We start from the raw sequence: 23,440 nt of genomic DNA, 5'->3' as shown, positions 1-23,440 counted from the left end.
AATTCTGCATTTCTATGAGCAAGATGGTGTCCAGGACCATCCTTAGAGCAGGAAAAGTCTCACTACCTAGTAGCTGGAATTGGCAGACAGATGGGGCATCCCAGCCATAACTCAGCCTTTCGGAAAAGCGATAGAATTTTGATATAAACACACCTGCACATAGCGCTTAAATTAATCAAATCAGTGAGTACTCAGACTTAGTCGTTACTGTCCCTAAGTGCCTCTGCAACCTTCTCAGAAGAGACTCCCTTAGGAAAATGACATTTCTCTTGGAAATGGGGGTGTGGTCATAGCTCAGGTTGTTGCTGATCACTGAGAGCAGTAGCTCCATGCAGATACAATCTGACTCTTCTCTGCAGGCTACGTGCCCAGAATCAAGGGGCACACTTCCCAGGCAATTAAAGAATTGGGTAGGCTCCTTCCTAAGTAGTTGTATTTGGAAATGAAGTCCCTGTTTTTAACAATTGCTGTGCAGAACATAGTTTGAAATATTTATTTTCAAAGAGAATTTGAGGTAGCAGATGTAAATCTTGGGATAGATTGTCAAAGAAAGTCACCCCAAAGAATTTTCCAGTATAGTAAAATTATTAGCATACATAACGGTTTGCAGTTGATAGATATAGGGTTCTGAATCAGTGTAAAATTCCCCCCTTGAGCTGCAGTCTGACAATTTTTATATAATATCAATGAATATTGATATAATATGAATAAGTAGCATTTGATACAATATGAATAAGTAACATTTGAAAAATAGTTAAATTTTACAGAGGCTTATTTTTCTGAAAAACAATGAATAAAGGGATGTGAGATAAGATTTTGGTAATCTTTCAGAAAAGTTAGTCTGCATGATAGAAAAATAGTGGTTTTTGTTCACTGTTTTTTTATGAATCTATACATACATGCACTGTAACAGGTACATAATCTTTCTAACAGGAGGTGGGAAAAGAATGATTGAAAAAGACTCAACTCTCTGCACTGTCTGGAGTTTTCAGCCACAGGTGAGTCCCACGGGTAACCTATGAGATCTGAAATAATCTCATTTCATTAAGTGAGTCTCTCATTAGTAGTTACGAATGTTTTTGACGTCTTTGAACTCTCAGAGAAACGGTAACAGCCCAATGATAATGCACCTGTAGATGAAAATATTTTAGTCTTCTGTGTAGAGTGGCAAGTTGGGGAAAGGATCACATTTATTTAAGAACTGATGCTGCGTTACATCTCCAGCTGTGACTCTAATGCTAATCTCACTTTATTATAGAAAAGAGAAGGAAAGTAATGGGGCTCATAAGACTGCCACACAGGATGCCTGTGGCCACAGAATTGCACCAATGGGTGTCTGCCCTCACGCTGGCCATGCAGCAGGGAGCAGGGCTTTAATGAGATAATCCTATGCCAAGGGCTCTGATCTCTTTGGGCAAAGTAGCTGTGCAAACCCAAAGCTTTACATTATTATTATGACTTTTCCTTCAACCTATGATTTTTCCAAATTATGCAGGCTTGTCAATTACCCACCTGTGCCCTGTTCACGCCACCATGATTTTCTCATTTTTAAAGTTTATGCTTCTAATTGAGAGACACTGATGTATCCAGATTCATCCTGGTGGATTAATATTCAGCAAGACAGACCTGCTGTCAATGGGCATTTTGAATTATGTGTCTAAAATTGTCTTTGATGGCAAGGATGCCAAATTATGCACTTCACTAAAAGCATTTTGTGCTTCTTCGCTAGGTATGTGATTGAAAACTGCAGATGTTTGATATCTTTAACTACATTTGTTTGGTAAGTAAAATCTTAAATACATTATACCTCTTTGAAATTCATCTTCTGATGGCACTTAGAGAACATAACAAAAATTGAAAAAGAAATGACTTAGTATCTCTGAAATGTACTGTCTAGAAAAGTCAAACTTTTAAGTCAGACTCTGTTTTTGAGTAATTCTTTAGGATGGTGAGTGTCCTAACGCTGTTAAGGAGCAGGTGACAGAGTGAACAGTATTGGGCACTAATGGGAGCATTCTGCCCCCTCAGGCAGGTGGTTCAGTGGAAAGGCACACACAGAATATGAATCAGTCTGTAACCTCTCAGTGGAACACACAGTACTGTTCTTCCCGGGGTCTTCAATGACTTCAAAAAGGAAAGTCTGCCAGTTACCTGAGCTTCTCGTTAGAATGGTTCAGGGGATAATGGTCTTTGATGAAGAATGGTCTAGTAATAATTCCTTAGTTTAAAAATAAAGTGGACTGTTCACTTCTAAAGGTGGATGTAGCAGGCATACCTTCTGCAATTTTCTGCCCTTGTGGGGAAGCAATAGGAATAGAGAAGGAAGAGAATAAATATTCGGAATTGTCAGATCTGGAGTCAAGAAAACTTTGTGGAAGGTGAAGTATCATATGCTTCCATATACATTTTTTCTTTTGTAACTCTCAATATCTCAGAGGAGAGTTACTATTTCAGCATATAGATGAGGAAACAAGCTAACAGTAAGTGACTTATACTCACACAGTAGTAAATGATGGAGCTTCAGTTCAAATTCTCACATCTTCTGATGTAGAAATTTGGGACATTTAACATGATAATATTATAACATAATCACTAGAAAAACTAGTATTTAGCACTGTATCCTGGCTTTCTGTTGATGTATAACCACCCCAAAGGGGAGGTGATTAGTTCAGGAAGAGTGAGCTCTTGTGAATGAATTAGTGCTCTTATAAAAAAGACCCCAGAGAGCTTTCTTTTGTCCATCTGCCTTGTGAGAACACAGTGGGAAGACTTTCTATGAATCAGGAGAGAAGCTCTAACTAGACACTGAATCTGCTGGTACCTTGATCTCAGACTACTCAGTCTTCAGAACTAAGAGAATACATTTCTGTTCTTAATAAACCACCCAATACACAGTATTCTGGTATTGCAGCCTGAACAGATGAAGATAGGAGAAATACCAAAGAATTTGCAGATCTGTAAAAACCCTGTATATTGTCTAACAGCAGAGAATTTCCTTAAATTTGGCGAGCAAATGTAAGCAGTGGACAGATATTCATTCTGCTATTCCCAGAAGAGAGGAGCAGCCCTGTGTTGCTCCTCCTACTTGAAGGTTGTAGGACTGAACCAAGGGGATAATACAACTCCTTTAGCTCCTCAGTCCCTGTGGCAACCTCCCATAAGCCCTGGGTAGGAAGGCAGGCCAGTCTTTGGGTATAGCAGAAGTTGTAATTTTTTAAATATTTAGACACATGGCACGTTGTACTCTTGTCTTGGGCTTCACAAATGCTAGATGTGGGCCTATTGTAGAACAAAGATCTACCCAAGAGGATTACTTCTGAGGTTATTCTCCTAACCATAGAAGTTAAGGCTTATCACCAACTTCATAGTAACAAGGAACTGAAGATTTGGGTCCTGCTGTATGTCCCTTAGAAGTTGTTATAAACAATAAACAATAAACAATTGGTATGTGAGACTCTCTATTGTTCTCTATGTAAAATAAACTCTCAATTAATGTTTTTTTCTCATATAAATTCCCAAGGTAAGTAATCCCTTCAGTTATTGTTACATTTTGATACTTTTAGATCCCATTTAACTATTTAATATTTTAAATCCCAAAATAGGAGAAACCAGACAAGTAAATTTTTTACAGATAAGTGTTTAAAAAATATGCAACAATATTCCATGTCTATAGGCCCTGTACTTTACATGAAACTCTAATAGGTGTTTACTCATGCAAATAAAATAAGCGAAATAGAAATGTTAACTCAAAAAGCTAGACTTTCAGGGTTAAAGCCCATCTTTGCCACCTAATCTAACCTTGAAGAAGTTGGAAAAGCACTCTTTGTTCTGGTTTTCTATATCGAAAGAATAATTATACTTAGCTCACAGGGTTTTTGAAAGGATTAAATGAATTAATGCATGTAATGTTTTTAAACACTGTGGGGCACACAAATATTATATGTACACTGAATTGAATTAAAAATTTGTACTCAATATTACTATGGCTCAATAAATATTAATTATTATTCTAGTTGTCTATATTGCTTTGTATAAGGTTCTACAAAACCTGATGACTTAGAACAACAACCATATTTTAATTTTCCCATGTTTTCTGTGGGTCAGGAATTTGGAAAGGGCTTAGCTTATTGGTTCTGGTTTGAGGGATTACAGATAAGACAATGGAGGTCTGAAGTAGCTGGGAGTTGGCTGAACATCTGTCTTCAAGGAGTCCTTGAGTCTCTCCATTTGTTCTAGCCTGTGGGCTGTTCGAGTCTTCCTCACAGTATGGCTGCTTTGGGGCAGTTAGCTTGCATACAGAGAGCTCAGCAGCAAGGGGGAAACTAAACTGTCTTTATTGCCTAGCCTCAGAAGTCATGCTTGATTGCTTGCATTGTACTCTATTTGTTGAACCAGTCACAAAAGCCCAGCAGGTTTCAAGGGGATTTCACCTTTCAGTGGTTGGAGCTGCATTGTAAGAGAAACAGGTGGGTTCGGAGATATTATCTGGGCCATCTTTAAAAGATACAATCTGGCCCAGCTGTGACTATTACCTCGAGGCTTCTGGACACTGTCAACATGCCTCAAGGGGATATGTAAAGAAACAATTAAAGAAACATAGTGCCAAGCATATTTCTCTTACAAGATGAATTTTTCCTGTCTCAACCAGGCTATTGCCTGATGCTAATGAGTAGACGGTATCATGGAATTTTTTTACAAATGGAAATATTTTATGTTGTTTGTTGAAAGAAGATACATATTTTATTGATACTATATGCAAAGGTGTTCCTTGAGATACTATTAATAATGAAGGAGTCTAATTTGAATTATTGCTTAAAAGGAGAATTATTTTTTCTTCTTAAGGTGGTGTGCTCTGGAAATGCCTTTAGACCTTGTATTCATCTGCAAAAAAGGGAAATGCACTATCTTCCAGGATTAAAGAATCAAAACAATTCATTTGTAAAGATGCCTGACATTCAAGAGATCTGGCTATTTTGACTAGGAGATCTATGTATAGAAGTATTAGTTTTTCCAAAGTGGGCTCAAGAATCTGAGAATATACATTATTCAGAAATACTGAGCACAAAGAGATCTCTAGGAGAAAAGTCTCTATATATTTTCATGTCTCTCTATTTCATTCTCCCCTTTCCGAGATTGAGATAAGTGCTACAATTCTGAGACGGGGAAGATTTATTAGTACCCTCACGATCTTTGTTACCGATAAGTTGTTGATGACTGTGGACAATAGAGCTTGATATTTGTACCATCATTTTTTCTTAGTTGAAATAGAATCATGAAAAACAAGTGTTCATGCAATAAAAATGTCTCAACATTGAAGAGATAAGAACCAGCTCTTTGAGCTAGTCTGCATTTTAGAAACATTCGTTATGTAGTGTGCTTAAGTCAAAGGGTGGAAGTAGTTGGCAGCGCATTCTTGGTTCTAGAGGAGGAAGCTTTTAAATGTGACCTTAACAAAAGAACATACATGTGTAGAAAATAAGTTCTGGGAGAGTTTGTTAGAGTGTGTTTACTCCTTTGGAAGTGAGTTGTATGGGTTGCAGACTATAAAGTGTGATGGAATGGTGTTCAAAGGCAGGAAGCTGCACACATGCCGTCATGTAGACTTTGCGTAAAAAAGCCTGGAAGAATAAAATTCTAACTGAAGTGCCCTCCATTGATGCTTCCGGGAGAGGGAGGGAGTGGCACTGGAGTTTTGAAAAAAGCATGAAAAGGGAGTTTTTACTCTTCCCTCTCCTTCTGCATAATTTGACCATTTTGGGTGTAAATGTATTATTTGTGTTTTTGTTTTAAAATGATGTTAAGGATGCTATGTGTATTGCTACTTTTGTTTGCGTCAAAATCTGGGTATATTTATTACTAGGTAGAGATGTCTATTGGTCATTTACTTCATCAGAGAACACAATATTTTAAAAGGGCAAAGGATATAATTATATTTATTTTGGAATTTTGAAACTGAAAATGATACGGGGTGCAGCCAAGGGGGGGGGCCCAAAAAAGATTTGGAATGGTGTCCAGAATTCAAAGTGTATAGGAATATTGGAGAGACATATAAGATGTCCTTACCACCACCCCCCCTTGCAGGAGGAAGGGACCAATAAAGCAGGGCCATTGAGAGCTGTTTTGCATAGCAACAGTTTTGCAGCTTACCTCTGGAATGATTATTTAACATATCTATAACCTTTAACTGGTTTCATAGATATGTTAAATAACTGTGGCCAAGTTCTGAGCCAGGGAGAAGGGAGTGGCTTCTACCCAGGATGTAACTAGGGGCTGTGCCCCTGACTGAGGGCGCATGTGGAAGCCCAGCTGGAAGCAGCGGCCACTTGGAAGGGCCCTGGAGGATGAGGTGTCATGTAGAGAAAGAGGCCACATGGAAGAGACCCAAGGCACCAGAGCCAAATGCCAGCTCCGAGTCACCAGGCTTGATGTGACTGCAGCATTCTTTTTCCCAGCCCGGCCCACAAGCCAGCTGAACACAGCTGTGTGGGGGATCCCAGCTGATACCACAGGGAACAGGACTATCCCGTCCGTCCACTCACAGCGCCATGATAAATAATAAATTGCTGTTGTTTTAAGCCACTAATTTTGGGAGCTTGGAAAAGATGGGCTCTGGGACATGAGGGGATAACTGCCCAGGTGAGGAGAGGGCCACGTGGTTTGGGGCAGAGTGAGGACCCCCTCTTTCCCAGGTGAAAGGGAAAACCACGCAGCTTTGCCAGAATGGAGATCCCTTTGGCCAGGTGAAGAAGAAAGCCACATGCTTTTGGTGGAGTGCGAACCCCTGCAGCTTTGGTAGAAGAGGCCCATGCAGCTTTGGGGTGCCCCTCTGGCCACATGGCTTGGGAAGCAGGAGAGACTTTGAGTGGAACTGGGTGCAAAGAACTCTTGCCAATGGACCACGAGAGGGTACCACAGTACTTTGGATTAACTCGAGATCCTGCATAGTGACACAGCTGATGGCACCAGCGGCCTGAAAAAGGGACGTGTGCTCTTTTCCTGATTTACGGTACCCGGAGTTGGGACAGTGGGAGAAGAGAGTGCTGTGTGGGTGTAGGTGTACAACCTAAAGGACTTTGATATTTTAGTGGAGGTGTTGAAGGGAGAAGCCCTAGGAGACTTTTGCTCACCTAAGACCCCAGGTGCTATAGGAGAACAAACAATAAGGCCGTCTGAGGAAGCAAATAGCCGGATAGTCAGTAGGGCTGGAACTAGCACCCCCGCTGATAGAACAATTATCACATTCTGCTTCTGTATCCCACTTTTGTCACTAGACAGGAAGACCCCTAAGCTATATAACCCCCCAAGATTCCTTGGTTCAGGGCTCAGAATTTGGAGACAGACTCCTCTGGGCCCGTGCACTTAAATAATAAACCTCGTACTCCAGAATCCCTCAGTGTCTGGTTGCTTTGTTTTCCTATAACAGTGTTAGGCCTGAATAGCATTAAACATTTTGTTTCCTTTTCTCAAATCTCTGGCATTGAGAGATGTCTTTCCAATTGGCGGTGGACAGAAGAGCCCAGTGGATATTAGTATATCGTCCTTGGGAGGGGCCCCTGTTATGTAGCAATATTTGGCATCCCTAGGTGGGCCAAATACTGCCCCCCCCCCCAGACCTGTTGTTCTGTAACAAAAACACAGTAAAGAAATTCTCCCTTTCAGGCTATCTTTTATTTAAAACTCCTTACTTTTTTATTAAAAATACCAAAGTATCATTTATCTTGTGTAAAAAAACAACCCTCCCAAAATTAGTGGCTTAAAACAACAGCAATTTATTATTTATCATGGCGCTGTGAGTGGATGGACGGGATAGTCCTGTTCCCTGTGGTACCAGCTGGGATCCCCCACACAGCTGTGTTCAGCTGGCTTGTGGGCCGGGCTGGGAAAAAGAATGCTGCAGTCACATCAAGCCTGGTGGCTCGGAGCTGGCATTTGGCTCTGGTGCCTTGGGTCTCTTCCATGTGGCCTCTTTCTCTACATGACACCTCATCCTCCAGGGCCCTTCCAAGTGGCTGCTGCTTCCAGCTGGGCAGCCTGTGCTTCCTTACAGCATGGCTGTATCTGGGTTCTGACGGGTTAGGCTTGGGACAGCCTCAGGGTCCCCACTGTATTCTGTTGGAAAAGCAAGTCACAGGACCACCCCTATTCAAGGACTGGGGGAAGTGAGCCACTTCCCAGGGAGAGGAGCGGCTTGTGCATTAAAGGACAGAACTATTGGTGCCTGTCTTTGCAGCCCAGCGCTGCCCCCTACATAATGTCACTGCCTTGCAGGGGCGATCATTATTAAGAATCTGTTAGGTATACTTGTGATGTAAATGTATGTGTTAGTTGAAGTAATGCTTGCTCTTGTAACAAGCTGAGCACCAAATCTGAGGCTCAACACAGTCAAGTTTCTTGTTTACATAACAGCGCAGATGTTGCCCATCGAGGTAGCTCTTACATTGTCCAGTTGGTAATGCAGAATCCAGGCCCTTCCCGTTTGTCATTTTTTCATCTTCAACTGTGGTTTCTGGGTTTGCTGTGCTTGTAGGCAGTGATATATGAAAAGGTGGAGAGCAAGAAGGATCCCATAGCAAAGTTTTTATGGACCAGAGGTAGAAATGGTGCCCTTCGTTTCTGCCCACATTTCACTGGCTGGGACTCAGTCACGTGGCCACCCTCAGCCATGCAAAGAGGCTGAGGGATGTAGTCTGGCAGCTGTGTGTCCACGAGTGGAGGAAAGGGGCTTGGTGATTGGCTGGCAGACTCTGCCGAAAACTGCTTCTCCCCATCTCCAACCCACAAAAGAAAGAAAAAAAGAAAAAAGAACTCTCTCTTGATAACAGTTGTATCCATTTTTTAGTGACATGGAGGCAAGAGGTCTGTGTATGAGAGATTGGGAAGATTAGTACAGTGGTATTGAACTTGAATGAAAGCTAATAAACAGATTAGACTATACCAAACATATTTATAGGTCAAAAGGAGAGTCTCTTGCTCTATGTATTTATCCAGTGATGTTAAAATATGATTGTTTCCAATAATAGATCTGCTTTGATTTTCTTGTTTGTGAAGTACAGGTGTAGGTCACAGGCACCAAAGTCGGCTTGGATGGGAAGAGATTTATTCAGAGAAAGGCTGCGAGAGAACATGGGGAGAGAGTCAGAAAGAAATTGGAGGCACTTTCAGACCATGGAGCAGGTCCGATCCCTCTGACTTGAAAGGAAACAAAGGAAGGGAGGGGGAAAGGGTAGAAGGAGGGTATTAGACACCAGCAAAGTTGTACAGCCCTTTCAGCAAGGCTGGCAAGGGAGCCCTCCAGCCAAAGTCCGCCCATTGGTGACCTCCTGTGTCTTGCAGGAGTGAGTTCAGTCTGGCTGGGAGCAGCCCTGGGAAGAGTGGTTATATCACAGCCACAGTGAGGGATCTTAGAATGCAGCAGCTTGGGCTACACTCCCAAGAGTAGGAGGTTCTACAGGTGCATTTTCATGGGTGTTACACTGTGCCTTTGTTCCTGTGGCCTAATTAGAACTTACAGTGGCATAGAAACAACTGGTTCGCATTTATTACAAAAGACACTTGTGTTCCTTAACTACTGACTATACCAGTGCAGTACTTTGAAAAATTCTAGTTGGGTGTGATTAACTTTTCAGCCTAGAAACACACTTCTATACTGTCAGTGCTATATGACAGTGTCTAAAGTTCACCTCTCTTCAAAAGTAAAAAGGGAGAACCACTCTAAAATTGCGTCTCAGGAGGACTCAGTGGTCCCTTTCTCTTCTTAGCTTAGCTGCTTGCAACTCCATTATCCTGCTAAACATGAAAAGTGTTTTCTTCATTCAACTCTACCACCTTTTGCCTGTCTTACATTTCTGTTGTTTGTGTTTCATCACAAAAGGATGCTGGCAGTAACAACCACATTCAAATAGACGTAGTAATTTCTCAACAAATAGTAGGACATGGAAGAATAAGCTAATTTTTAGGGATATTTTCCTAATGTGTGTGAAAATGCTTTGTGACCCTGGACTAATACACCGTTTCTTTTGAATTGTTTCAGAACAGGTTATTAAGACGGGGGAATTCAGAATGCTATGCCCTTGAATTACAATCTTATTCAGTTTGATTCTAATGCATGTGATGAAAAAAGTTTGCAATTAAGAAGTATAGGTAAATGTTTTGGTATGTCTATCTCAAAGGGGGTATTTCTGGTTTTATTTATCCCTTAAACTGTTGAATGGATAGAAGCAATGATCATAATCCAATCAGATTAACAGAAAACCCTCTACGGTGATTTGGATCTTAAGCAAATATGTAATTAATTACAGGGTAGGCTTATGGGAAAGTTGCACTGTAAACTCAATTGGCTACACCTAAGTAACTGAGCTGTCTTTCCAAATGTAATGTTCTAGTTCTGTGACCCCATGATCTTTTATGTGGAAGAAAGGCACATTTAGTAATTTTAGAAAATTTGAGGTACATCAGTTTGCTGCTATTATTACTTATCCTCCTAGTCATTGTTGTGCTCGTGATAGAGCTGAGAAATGGACATAGTGGGAACTCACTTATTTGCAGCAGGGGGAAAATGACCCACTTAAAGTTTCAAATGTTGAAAAAAGCTCTCATTGTATGTGAAGACTAGAGTGTGCTGGTATAGGGTGGGAAGAAATGGAGAACAAATCATTGTTTCGCAGTAAAGGATGCAAGATTCCATGAAGTTGATGGGAAAAACAACTAACGTAAAATGCGATAGAGCTAAAACACATTTATTTGATCATTCATTTACTCATTTGGAATTTGCTGTTTCAGGGACTGGGTGGATGGTAAAGAACATAGAGGAAGATAAAGGTGTCAGGGAGGAGAAGAAATGATTCCTATAACCAGATATTTGGGCTTCCCATAATGCCCATAATTTAAGACCTGATTTTCTGAAAAATCAGGATGGTAATCACAATGTAATAAGCATAGTCATAAACATCAATTTGAAGACTCTTTGCTAGACATTATGTGTAAATGATTTAATTTTCACGGTGGGCAGTTTAGTTGCTCTCATTTTACTGGTTGAAGAGAGATCTGAAGACATTTCCAGTTCTATTTGCCTTCAGAGAAAAATGTGGCTATCCCTGTTCTTCATTATAAGTTAGGAAGAAAGTGCCTTTGGTGCACTTCCACTCAAGCTTATTTGGAGAGCTAATTCAAGGGTCTTTGCCACCTTGCTTTGAACATCCCTGTGTCCAGCCTCTTTGTAGGGCATAATGATTTTATTCAGATCTTTGAAGATTCCTCTGCAATAGAAATTCTTACATGGAGTTTTATGGAATTTCACCTTCTTCTGAATGGACCTCGGTCTATGTAGTGAGTTCAGAATGTATGCCACAGTTCTCATTTTGCCCAGCTCTGTACCAACTGCATCTGTGGTGTGCAGAGCTGCAAGCTCTGAGGCTGTTCAGGGAGGGTTTCTTTCCCTTTTTCCTTTTTTTCCTGTTTTCTCATCAGGATGCAAGTTGTAAAGACAGGACAGAAAAATGAGATGATGTGAGCTCAGGGGTTATGCACAGTGGGAACACTGCCAGGACTTCCAAAGTAAAATATGTAAACATGAGAACTCTTTGAAGAAGACTGCCAAGTGACATGGAACAAATCACACATGGTATTTGGCTCTCTTTAGCTATAAAAACCAAGTTCAGTCTCTGAGAATCCCTGGGGTAAGTGTTCACAGGGCAAACACAGAAATCCCTTTCACTTACATGATCAGAGTCCATTGCCTGCTGCCTAGGGCCAGGGCTGCGGGGATAAAGGTAACTAAGAAGTAGGTTGGCCTTTTATTCAAACTTAATTTAAAAACAACAGCAATAGCAACAACCAGCACCATCTCTGAGTTAACATATTAAGGAGACGGCTCTAGGAATATTTAGAAATATATACACATATATCTTGAAATTTTAATTTAATCATCAATTATGTATGGATTTACAGATTTTTAAAAAGTGAATTATGTATAGGTGTATATATGTCAGGGCAAAAAGGATACAAGAGTCTTTGCAAAAGTAGGTTTACAATTGTTCAGATGGAAAGATATATAATACACAAATAAAAAATAATACAAAAGAAATTTTGTGTTTCACATACTCACAACTTTAAACTTACTTTTGCTCATCCCTGTATTGTGGAACTGCATATACTGAACTTATAAATATTTCTCTTGCATAGTGAGTTAGAATTCAATATTGCCATTCTGAGGTGACAAAAGAGATTTTTGCTTATAAATATGCATTAATTATGATTTTTAAAAAATGAACTCATATGATCCTTATATAATAAAAGAAAAATCTTGGGTGGTTACATTGCTTGCAAATTGTGCATTTTGGCTTCCTCACCAGCAGTGATTCTCTCTCATGAGTAGTTTTATCCTATGTGGTAGCTGTCAGGGGTCTTTAGTGACATAACTGGGAGCTCTGGGTAAAGGAAACAGCTGGGCTTCTGAATGACAGAAAGTAATATCAAATATAAGTAAAATTTCTCTGAATATAGTAAATAGGTGAGCAATAAAATGACATTTTGGAAAATATATCTATTTTAACTCAATTGAAGGTAATGCTAATCTATATAAAATAAGTGAATTGCATTTTGATTATGAAAATTATTGCTTGACATACGATTTAACATGTCCTCCCATATTTTATCTGAAATAAAATGTATCCAAGGTGTAGGCTGGTAATTTTGCTCATCTAATTACTTTAATTACCTGTTTGACCATACAGTGGTGGGTTATTAGAGGATCTTTAAATGGCTCATTTCACTGAAAACATAAATAGGTACTCTAATTCCATTTCAGGGAAAATTAGCTGATAATAAAGAAATGGTACAGGGCAAATTCTGTACGAGATGTTCATTTTCTGAAAAGCTCTATTCATGGGAGACTTCTATCCTCCACACTTGGCATATTCAAATGGAAAATTACCTTCTATTTAGTGGGTATTGATTTGTCTGGGTGGGTAGTATTAACGATTCACTTTCTTCCTTCCATTAATAAAACATTAATAAATGTTTTTATAATTCTACTGTTTGAAAAATGTAAAACTTTTTGCTAGTCTTAATAAAGTTATAAGTACCATAAAAAAGTCCATTTCATGTTTGTTTAAAGTTCTGACAGAGTAGTTTATGAAAATGTGTTTGAAAGGAATCGATGCCTTTTACTTGACATTATTTTCCTCTCCAGAAATAATGAGAAAGATTCCCAAACACTCTGAATTTGACCTTAGGACTTTTCTTGATACAATTGTTTATAAACATTTAAAAAAAGCAGTAATTGTTTTTGCCTGAGTGATAAAACACTCTTGCGTTTCTACTATGAGCAAGACACTTCGTGTGCTTTGTGGGAATTAAAGAACTGAAATGTGGTTCCTGCATTATTATTATCTTGGAAATTATTAGCTAATTGGAGTAGCTTTTATCTTTAAATAGGTGTGTTTAAAATAATAATTTATAACTTAGAAATTTTATTAATTAAATTGGGGACATACATTTTTATTAGTACTGTTCCAGTTATATTTTTCTTAATTGAACAAATTCATTTTCTTAATGATTCTAATGGACATGGGGGAGTTTGGGAAAATGTAGCTAAATTTTTGGCATTAAAATATTTAGATCTATTTTAAATCCTGGAGTGGCTGTAGGTAGTAACCACCCCATGATGTAAAATGTTGATACTAACTGATTGATGTATAGTTCCAGGAATTTGCATGCATACTGCAGTGGAACTTGCTAAGTTATGATGAAGCATTACCATTCTGTGATTTGTGCATCACCCTTTTAAGGATATTTTATTACTTTCCAAGGTTGTTTGTGAGGGAGATTTGAGTATAAGATAAATGAGTGCTCTATATAGGTGCATGCTCTAACCAGAGAAGTAAGGATTGAGTTGGGAGTGAAAAGAAATGAAGTACAACTATAGGACTTTATTCCGTTTGATGCCTCTTTTTCTGTCTCTTCCTAATCAGATACTTGGTGGCCTCAGTGATATTCTGAGAAAACATGATTCACAAAAATTTGCCCTCATAACTGATATGAAGAGAGAACTAATGACAAATATGAGTCTCTACAAGGGTAATTAATTAAGAGACAAGAAGATAAAAAGATAGAAAGCAGGATGTACAGAGGTTAAGATAATAGAATCTGGAGCTATATGTACTTGGTTCAAATGTTGATTCCACATTTGCAAATGTGACCTTGGTTAACTTATTTAACTGCTTTGTACTTGGTTTTATTTTTTGTTATTTGTGGGTATGAAGAGTAACCACCTTATTATGAGGGTTAAATGAAATAATTCAGAGAGTACACTGTACATGGTAATCACCAAACACATGTAAGACATTACTATTACTTATTATTATTTATTTTATATAAGAATAGCCTAAGAATAAAGAAAAGCTGGCACAAGTAGGAAGAAGAATTGCCAATTGAAACTAGAGGTAGTATTGTATATGTAGGAGCCATTTTTAAAAGTGTAGTCATATTAGAAAGTTTTTATTGACTTCTAGCTGTTCTATAGGAATTGCTTTGTAAGCCACCCTTAGAGTGTTGGTCCTAAGGGGCTGTAAAGTTATTAATGGATTTCACTTCCTGTCCCCTGGTCTTTTGTACTAAAGAGCTCGAGAGGCGTAAGTGTTTTTTTTTTTTCCCCTGTGCCCTGGATAAAGATTTCATTGGTAACGGAGTCCGGATCCCAGAGGAGTACCTGTTGTGACACAAGAAAGACTGAGGGGAATAATTGGAAACAGATCGCTGCAATTTTAAATAAAGATCTTTGGAAAACAATTCCAAAAGAATGTTATAAGATAAGTTTAATGGGAAGGAAAAATGGAACTGGATCTGCAGAAGGACTACTTGGTATGGGGAAAAGCCATGGCCCCAGTCAAGAACAAGATGCAAGAAGAAATAAATTAGTGGAAGTCAGAGGAAGTTGATTATGTGTTATGTTTTGGCATGAGAGATTTTTTTTAGAGTATCCCAAGACCAGAAACTTCTTTTAAAAATGTAAATAAACATCTTATTTTGGAATAGTTTTAAATTTACAGAGAAGTGCAAAGATACCATGGGGAGTTCCCATATGTGCCTCACCCAGTTTTTTTGTACTGTTAACATTTTATATTACTATCGTCACAACCAACAACTGGTATTGGTTCATCATCATTAACAATACTTGCTTTTAGATAGTATTCATTTTTCCCTAATTTTTCCTATCCTAGGATCCCATATAAGATGTTATATTACATTTAGTTGTTATGTCTCCTGAACCCTAGTCTGGGACAGTTTCTCACAATTTTTGTTTTTGACGTCCTTCAGAGTTTTGAGGAGTATTGGTCAAGCATTTCATAGAATGTTCCTCAACTTGAATTTGTCCAAAGTCTTCTCATCATTATTGTGGGGTTGGAGGTTTGGGGGAGGAAGACCATGAGGTGCAATGCCATTCTCATTACATCACATCAAGAGGACATTGTATCAAGATAACGCCACTGATGCTGTTTTGATCACCTGGCTGAAGTAGTGTGTCTAAGGTTTTTCTCCTGTAAAGTTTCCTTTCCACTTTTCATACCCTTAGCACGATGCAGCCATAAAAAAGAAGAAAATCAGACCTTATGTGACAGCATGAATCTTGACTTTGATCATCTGACTGAAGTAGTGTTTGTTAGGTTTTTCCACTGTAAAGTTTTCTTTCCCCTTTCCATATCCTTAATACTAAGTGGTCATAAAAAAATAAATAAAAGGAACTTTTACCTTATATGAGAGCATAGATGGACCTAGAGATTATTATGCTAAGTGAAATAAAGTCAGAGAAAGACAAATCTCATATGATCTCACTTATGTGTGGAATCTAATGAACAAAATAAACTGATGAACAGAATAGAAACAGAGACATGAATATATGCAACAGACTGACAGCTGTCAGAGGGGAGGGGGAAGGAGCTGGATAAAGGAAGATGAAAGGATTAGCCAAAGGACATATGTGTATAACTCATGGACATAGACAACAGTGTGGTGATGGTCAGAGAGAAGGGGAAGTTGGGGTTTGGAGGAGGGGGCAAAAGAAAAAGCGGGGACATCGGATGGAACAGACTGACAGCTGCCAGGGGGAAGGGAGAAAGGCAATGGTGGAAAGAAAGGGAAGAGGCTAGATAAAGAACATGCATGAATGACCATGGACGTGGTCAATGGTGTGTGGATTGACTGTGGAGACTGGGGTGGGCTTGGTGGAGGAGGGCAAAGGGGGAAAATTGGGACAGCTGGAATAGAATAAACAGAATAAAAAAACCATTTCGAACAATGGAAAATATGCCTCAATGGGTGTGTCGCATCAAGTGGATCTTGTACTTTGCAGCTGAAGTTTAAACATGTAAGAACAAATACACAATTTTTTTGTAAAAATACTGACTGAATAAGAGAACAAATAAAATGAAGAATAAGTGAAATAGCAGCATTGATAATCTATACTTAAGAATATTTTATCATTGTTTATGACTATTATCATTAGTTCAGGGACTTTCATATCAAAGTTTGTGGATTTTACTCTAAATAATTTTGAAAAATTCTGCAGTAAAGTTAGATGTGTGACTTTAAAGTAAAAAAAAAAGAAAAAGAAAATAAATCAAGTAACTGAATTCAGCCCTGACTCAAGAGGTGGGGAGTTATGCTTCACCTCCTTGAAGGCAGAATATCTACATAAATTATTTAGAATCTTTTCTGTAGCGATCTTTCTCTTTTCTTCCACTGGTTTATTTATGGGAACATTTAATTTAAATAAGTACAGATTTATGGATATTACATGATACTTTAGGTTACATTGCTTTGTTATTTATTTTGTTGCTCAAATTATCCCATCTTTGGCCACTGGGAGTTCTTTCGGTTGGCCTTTATGTCCTTATGACATATCCCTCTCTGTTTTTGTGTTTTTGTGCATTTCCTAACTTTCTAGCACTACAAGATGTGCCAGGATCATATTTATTTCATGCTCCAGTTTTAGAATCAGTTACTTCTCAAAAGAATTCTTGTTCCTTTTGTTAACATATTTGTTTACCTATACCTGGGGAGGAACAACTTTTGCAGGCAGATTACATTGTTTGTGTGAAGTTTCTTTTGCCTTTAGTATTACAGTTTCTAGTCAAAATACGAATTTTTAGATTACTTAGGTTAACACTATTTTCTCCACCCCGTTCAGCTGAGGTTATATCATATATTTGTAATGCAGTTAGATTCTTTTGTCATAGTGTACATTTCATGCTACGTTACTTGGGTTCCCTAGTTAAGTTCCAACACCCTAAAAAATGTCTATGCTTCCCCTAGTCAAACACGTCTTCCTTCTCACACTTTTGGCAATTATTGGTCTGTTTTCTACCCCACAGAGGACATCTTTGTCTTGTTTCTAATCTCAGGGCAGAGCATCCAGCCTCTTACTGTTCTGTATGATGTTAGGTATGAGTTAATTACATACATACACATGGGGATTTCTACAACAAGATGAGACTCAAAGAATGTCCAGAGCAGGAAGCTTTTATATCTTTTAGAGAAAAAAAACAATAAATTCATGAAAAATTGATAAGACAGAAGCGTTTGAACCAGGTGAAGAAGTAATAAGATTTGTTTACAAAGCTTTCTTGGCCCTAAACTCTCTGTCTCGTGATAAGAATGCCTCTACCATTCTGCTACAAGATTGGGAGATTTATCTCCTGTTTTCAGGGAGACAAAGGAGGCTGTTTCAGCCAGCTGATCTGTGATTAAGCAAAATATGTATTCATGAACAGTTTTCCTCTTAAATATACCACTTGTTGATTGCTTATTTAAAAAAAAGAAGAGATGAACACCACGCATGGCCGGTCTCATAGTTTACCTGCCGTATCTTGGTCTTGTCACCATTCCTGGATTTCCAGTGATGATGGCTTAGTTTGGGGTTCCCAATGTGTGATCCATATTTTGAGTACAGCTTTCACTCTAAATATCCCTGCCCCCCACCTTCCTGCCACACAACAAGCTGTACCTTTGGTATGATACAAAAACCAATTTTCTTTGAGAACAATGCCTCTGTTTTGTCAGGATTGTCTCTGTAGTGCTGAATTAATCTCTTACAAGATTTCTACTTCATTTCCTTTCTGGAAGAGGCCAGCTTGTTTGTATCTCTTTGGAAATGCTACTTGGGGCTCTAAAAACATTTCTTTGACTAGCGTTTCCTTTGAATTAAATTTTTTTTCCTCCTCAAGTATTTTCCAGGAAAAATAATGGCAATATCTCTGAAATATTAGTTTCTGCAAACCTACTCCATCTCATCATTGCACGTACATTTTTAGTGTTATACTTAAAAAATATTGCATATATTTTAAACATTATATATATTTATTATGATTTATAAAGGAAAAATAGTTAATATTATTGATGTAAAGTTTTGCAAGGTTTTAGTCCTTCTTATATGTTATATTGAGCCAGTAAAAAACAAAACAAAACAAAAAAACCAAACATGTTTATTGCTGCCTTGTTCTAATGCCAGTGACATGGTTGGTGAAAATAAAATTTATTCTAGTATGGAATATCTGTTTATACTATGTATGTGCTTTTAATGTACAGTAACATTATATATATATATATATATATATATATATATATATATATATTTACTACTATTTTTAAAAGATTTTATTTATTTTACTTTTTAGAGAGGAGAAGGAAAAGAGAAAGTGAGGTAGAGAAACATCAATGTGTGGTTGCCTTTCATATGCCCTCCACTGTGGACCTGACCTATAACCTAGGCACATGCCCTAGATTGGGCATTGAACCTGTGACCCTTTGATTCACAGGCCAGCACTCAGTCCATTGAGCCAGACCAGCCAGGGCTAAATATATAATTATTGAATTGAGAATTGACAAGTCAATTATTTTTAAATTGTAGTATGTAGTTTGGGTAAATCTCTTGTGGTTAGCTAACTGAGTTTGGCATGTTTTTTTATTTTGCTTGTTAGTTAATATTTTGATTTAATTTTTATTGTATTTTTTCCATTACCTTTTAGTCCCTTATACTCTCCTCTCCCTAGCAATCACCACACTGTTGTCCATGTCCATGAGTCCTTTTTCTTTTTTGCTCATATGTCCACCTGCTCACCTCTCCCTAATACTGTCATCCTGCTCTCCATCTATGAGTCTGATCCCATTTTCCTTGTTAGTTCAGTTTCTTCATTAGATTCCACGTATGAGTGAAATCATATGGTATTTGTCTTTCTTTGACTGGCTTATTTCATTTAACATAATGTTTTCCAGATCCATCTATACTATCACAAAGGGTAAAATTTTCTTCTTTTTTATAGCAGAGTAGTATTCCATTGTGTAAATGTCCCATAGTTGTTTTATCCACTCATCTACTGATGGACACTTGGGCTGCTCCCATATTTTAATGATTATAATGCTGCAATGAACATAAGGGTGCAGCATTTTTTGGTAGGTGATTTATAAAGCTCAGATTTTGTTTGTGTAGAGAACCAAATCAGATGAACCCAAGCACCAAATTTTTTATGCTTAATGCAGTCTTTTAAAATCTACTTATGGAGGACCAATAAAATGATACTTTTCTTCCATTTTGAAATCACCAGTTTTACTTTATATATTTCAAATGCTTCATTTCCAGATCCATTTTAGTGTTTAAAAATTAACTTTAGTTCTACTGTTCATGATGTAGGTATATTTAGTGCCCTGAAGGATATTTGTTTAAATTAACATTTCCTTTGTAGCAGATCCAAAATAAAACAATTAAAGTCTCCTTCATGTTCAGAATAAGTTGTTATGAGTCTAAAATAAAAGGAGTTTGGCTCATGTGGCTGCTGCATTTGAAAGCCTCATTGCAACACAATTTTATGGACTCTTGGCAATTCTGCACTTCTGGGAATCACTCTGGTAATTATCAGAGTTGTAATTTAGAAATTATACAAAGCTCTCTCAGACAATCTGGACACCAGTGTACTTTATTTTTAACAGATGACACATAAGTGTAAAATATTTATGATAATACTTCACACTATGCCAGTAGGTGTCTCATATAAATTTGTTAGAACATCTCGGCACTGTGAAACCTTTTTATTGGTTATATTTAAGTCTGCTGACAAACGGTCTGAGATTGTCTGATTTTATTATAATTATTAGGCTTTAGATTAATTCACTGGAAGGATTTTAGACAAGTAATTCAATATATGTTTTTAATTGTTCAGGGAGTTGTTATATTACTTCTAAAATTTTTTTCTCAATAAAAGTGTTGGAATTGAAAATACTGCAAAATACTTTTAAAAAAGTAATATAAAATAGTGAAAGCAGAATTCATCTTCAAAAGTACACTAATTGATGGAAAATAATATATTACCTTTTTAATAAATTAACATGTATTTGTATGACTATTTTTATGGTGACAATACTATTGGGTCTGGCATTTTGACCAATTCCTACTTTGATACCAAACAATAATTAGGAAGGAGGAATATTTTTACTTAAGATTCATTCTGTCCTGGAATCTTGCCTATTGAAATCTGAATGTTTTCATTTCTACTTATTATATAACAATGCAAAATTCATTTCATAATTACTGTCATAGTGGTCTTTTTGTTTTTTAAAGCTCTGAGCATATCTCTTTCTTGCTCAAAGACCTGTTTGCAATGTTCCTCATTGCCTACAGGGTAAAGCCTAAAATACTGACATTGGACCTTTAATGATTTGGATCCTAGCTCATGCCCTGTTTTCCACTCAGACTGCTCCATCTGCTTGGAATGCTTCTGCCTGTCTGTGTGTTCAGAGTTTGCCTGTCCCTTTAGGAATTCATTTAAAAGCCAATTCAGTGCAGATCATGGGTGATTCCAGGACACACCACGAAGGAAGTGAGAGAGGAAAAAGCAGGAATCAATTAAGTGTAATAAAGCATTTTAGCATTATAGGTGGCTCTTAGGTTGGTGGGCCCAAGCCTATGAAAAGAGTCAGTGAGTGAGCCTCATTGATGACTGGCACTTACAACAAAGTCAGTATTTTGTTACCTAATGTAGTCTCTCCTTTTCGGCTAGGATTGTGTAGCCTTGCATCATGCAAGTGACTTATTGTTTACTCTCAAGGCCTTTTATTTGTCAACATGGACATATATTTTAATAGTCCTTAGGGACACGGTAGGAGATATGGGTGGGATATTTTTACTTGACTTCAGTGCAGAGCCATTCTAGACATTCTAAACTTTATCCCTCAGCCAGTTGGACCCCAGAACCCTTCCTCATTTCAGCTCTTCTTATAACCACCTTCGCTGAGCTGTGTTTTATTATTATGCCTTTATAATGATTAAAAATTACTGTATAATTATAATAATGGTTAGCGCTTATAGAGGTCTTGTGATTTAGGCACCATGCTAAGCATCTTACATTGAATTCTAGCTAATCTATCTGCGTAAATTGTGGTTAATAACTTAAAGTCTTTGAATTGTGTAAAGAATAAAGAAGTTCCTGTGTGTGAAGTGTTTAGCCTAGTACTGGCACTAAGAACTCAATGGAGGGTGAGGATGGTGGTTATTGTCACTGTTATTATCATTTAAGTTTCTGTGGGTATGACTTAGAAACTATAGTGGAAGCTCCAGAACATCAAAATGCAAGACTATGAACTCTCCTTGATAAATAGAACCAAATACTGCATATGACTTTTTTTCAAATGGCAGTCTTAGAGAATAATATAGAATTACAGGTAGCAAAATAGATGCGAAATTAGCTTTGTTTCATCATATCATACCTGTTGAAGGAAAAATAAATTATAAAAGAAAACTTTTTTTGTGATCTTCCTTGGAGACCCTGTTGATGGGCCTATTAAAAGGTGGTGGTAAGCTTAAATGTTTTGTTGTAGTAAACTATTTTGTTATGATGATGGCTCAAATGAGAAGGGGGAAATGGACAAAACCATTACTTTTCTGGCTATTCAAAATGTTTAATTTGGTGTCTTCTTAGGAGGTAAAAGAGGAAAAAGCAATTAATTGGGTGTTTCTAATCAAAAGATATCCCCTCCTTTAAATGATCACTTCTGGTTTTCTTCTAGGAACAGTAAATGAAGTTAGAATATTTGTTTCTGAATGTGAAATTATGAGAGGAAACACAGTCTATAAAAAAGCTATTAGTTGAATAACTGTTTTCTTTTACTTAAAAAATATAGAGAATTTCATAAACTTTGAGATCAGGAGATCTTCTTATCCAAGGGTTTCCTTATAAGTGGAGATAATGAGGGATTTGTGTATTTATAAGTAGCTAGAGATTTTTATTTATCTATAATTATAAATAAAATAAGTGTATACATGTAGATTAATATAGCTCCAAACCTAGGGAAATGAGGTTTTTTAAAAGGCTGTCTTTGATTTTCCCTTCCCTGAAAACTACCATTACTATCATGAAAAAGGAATCAATAAGCCAAACTTATCCTTTCATATGTATTTGTTCTCCTATTCTCCTTTTTACATAAAGCTATCATAGAGTCTTTATGTTCCTATACTGTAGATTGCCTTTATTATTTAAAACCTCACTTATCTGATGGGTCTAGGAAAGTGATCCTTACTTCCATGCCCAAGGGAGATGGTTCTGTGGCTTCCATAAAGATGAGGGTTGGAATGGGGGAAATGGAGAAAGTAAAATAAAAGTGGAACCACTGAGCACACATCTATAGCTCTTCTGGTAAATCTGTGGGACTCGTGGATACGTGGTGGTGGAGTGGGGAAAGTTCATCTCGAGATTCACTTCTTAAATACCTTCTTCCATCTATCAATTCACACACCTTAACACATATTTGAGTACTTACTATGTGCTTGGCCCTATGTTAGGTGCTAAGTTTGTGGTGGTGGATGAGATAGTCTCCAATGATGCCATTATAGAACTTACATTCTACTAGGTTTTTGTAGGAAGACTTTATGGTCACTTTGGCTTTTATTAATTTCTTTCTTAAAAACTTATTTATTTATTTTTAATTAAAACATTTAGTAAGTGCTATTAAATGATAGAATGTCAGAGGTTGCTAATTCTTGATGGGACAAAGGCAAATTAGGTGTTAATTCCATCTTCATGGAGGGGCTGGACAAGTATTCCAGTTATTTTGGTCCAACAAGAAAAGTGCAATGACAGAGAAATTCAAGGAAGATGAGGCAAATTAATTCTGCTTCAGTAAATCCAAAAGGGTTTTAGAAAAGAAGTATTAGTTCACTATCATCACAGTTAGTGCTCCATAAGAAATGACTTCAAAACTCGGTGACTTAAAAAACCACCATTTGCTCTTGTTTGTGAATATAAGGATTGGCTGGATGGTTTTGGGGATATTGTCTCAACCTGCCCTTGTGTCTGACATAGATGAGTGTCAAGTAGACATCTTGGCTGATCTTGGCTGACAGTTCTCTCATGTTTAAGGGTCAGCTTCCTGTCAGCCACTTTAGGATGGCCTTGAC

Source organism: Artibeus jamaicensis, unplaced genomic scaffold (genome assembly GCF_021234435.1).
Source record: "Artibeus jamaicensis isolate MK-2021 breed Jamaican fruit bat unplaced genomic scaffold, CSHL_Jam_final contig_519, whole genome shotgun sequence".
Taxonomy (NCBI): Eukaryota; Metazoa; Chordata; class Mammalia; order Chiroptera; family Phyllostomidae; genus Artibeus; species Artibeus jamaicensis.
Note: the sequence above shows the minus strand (reverse complement) of the source record.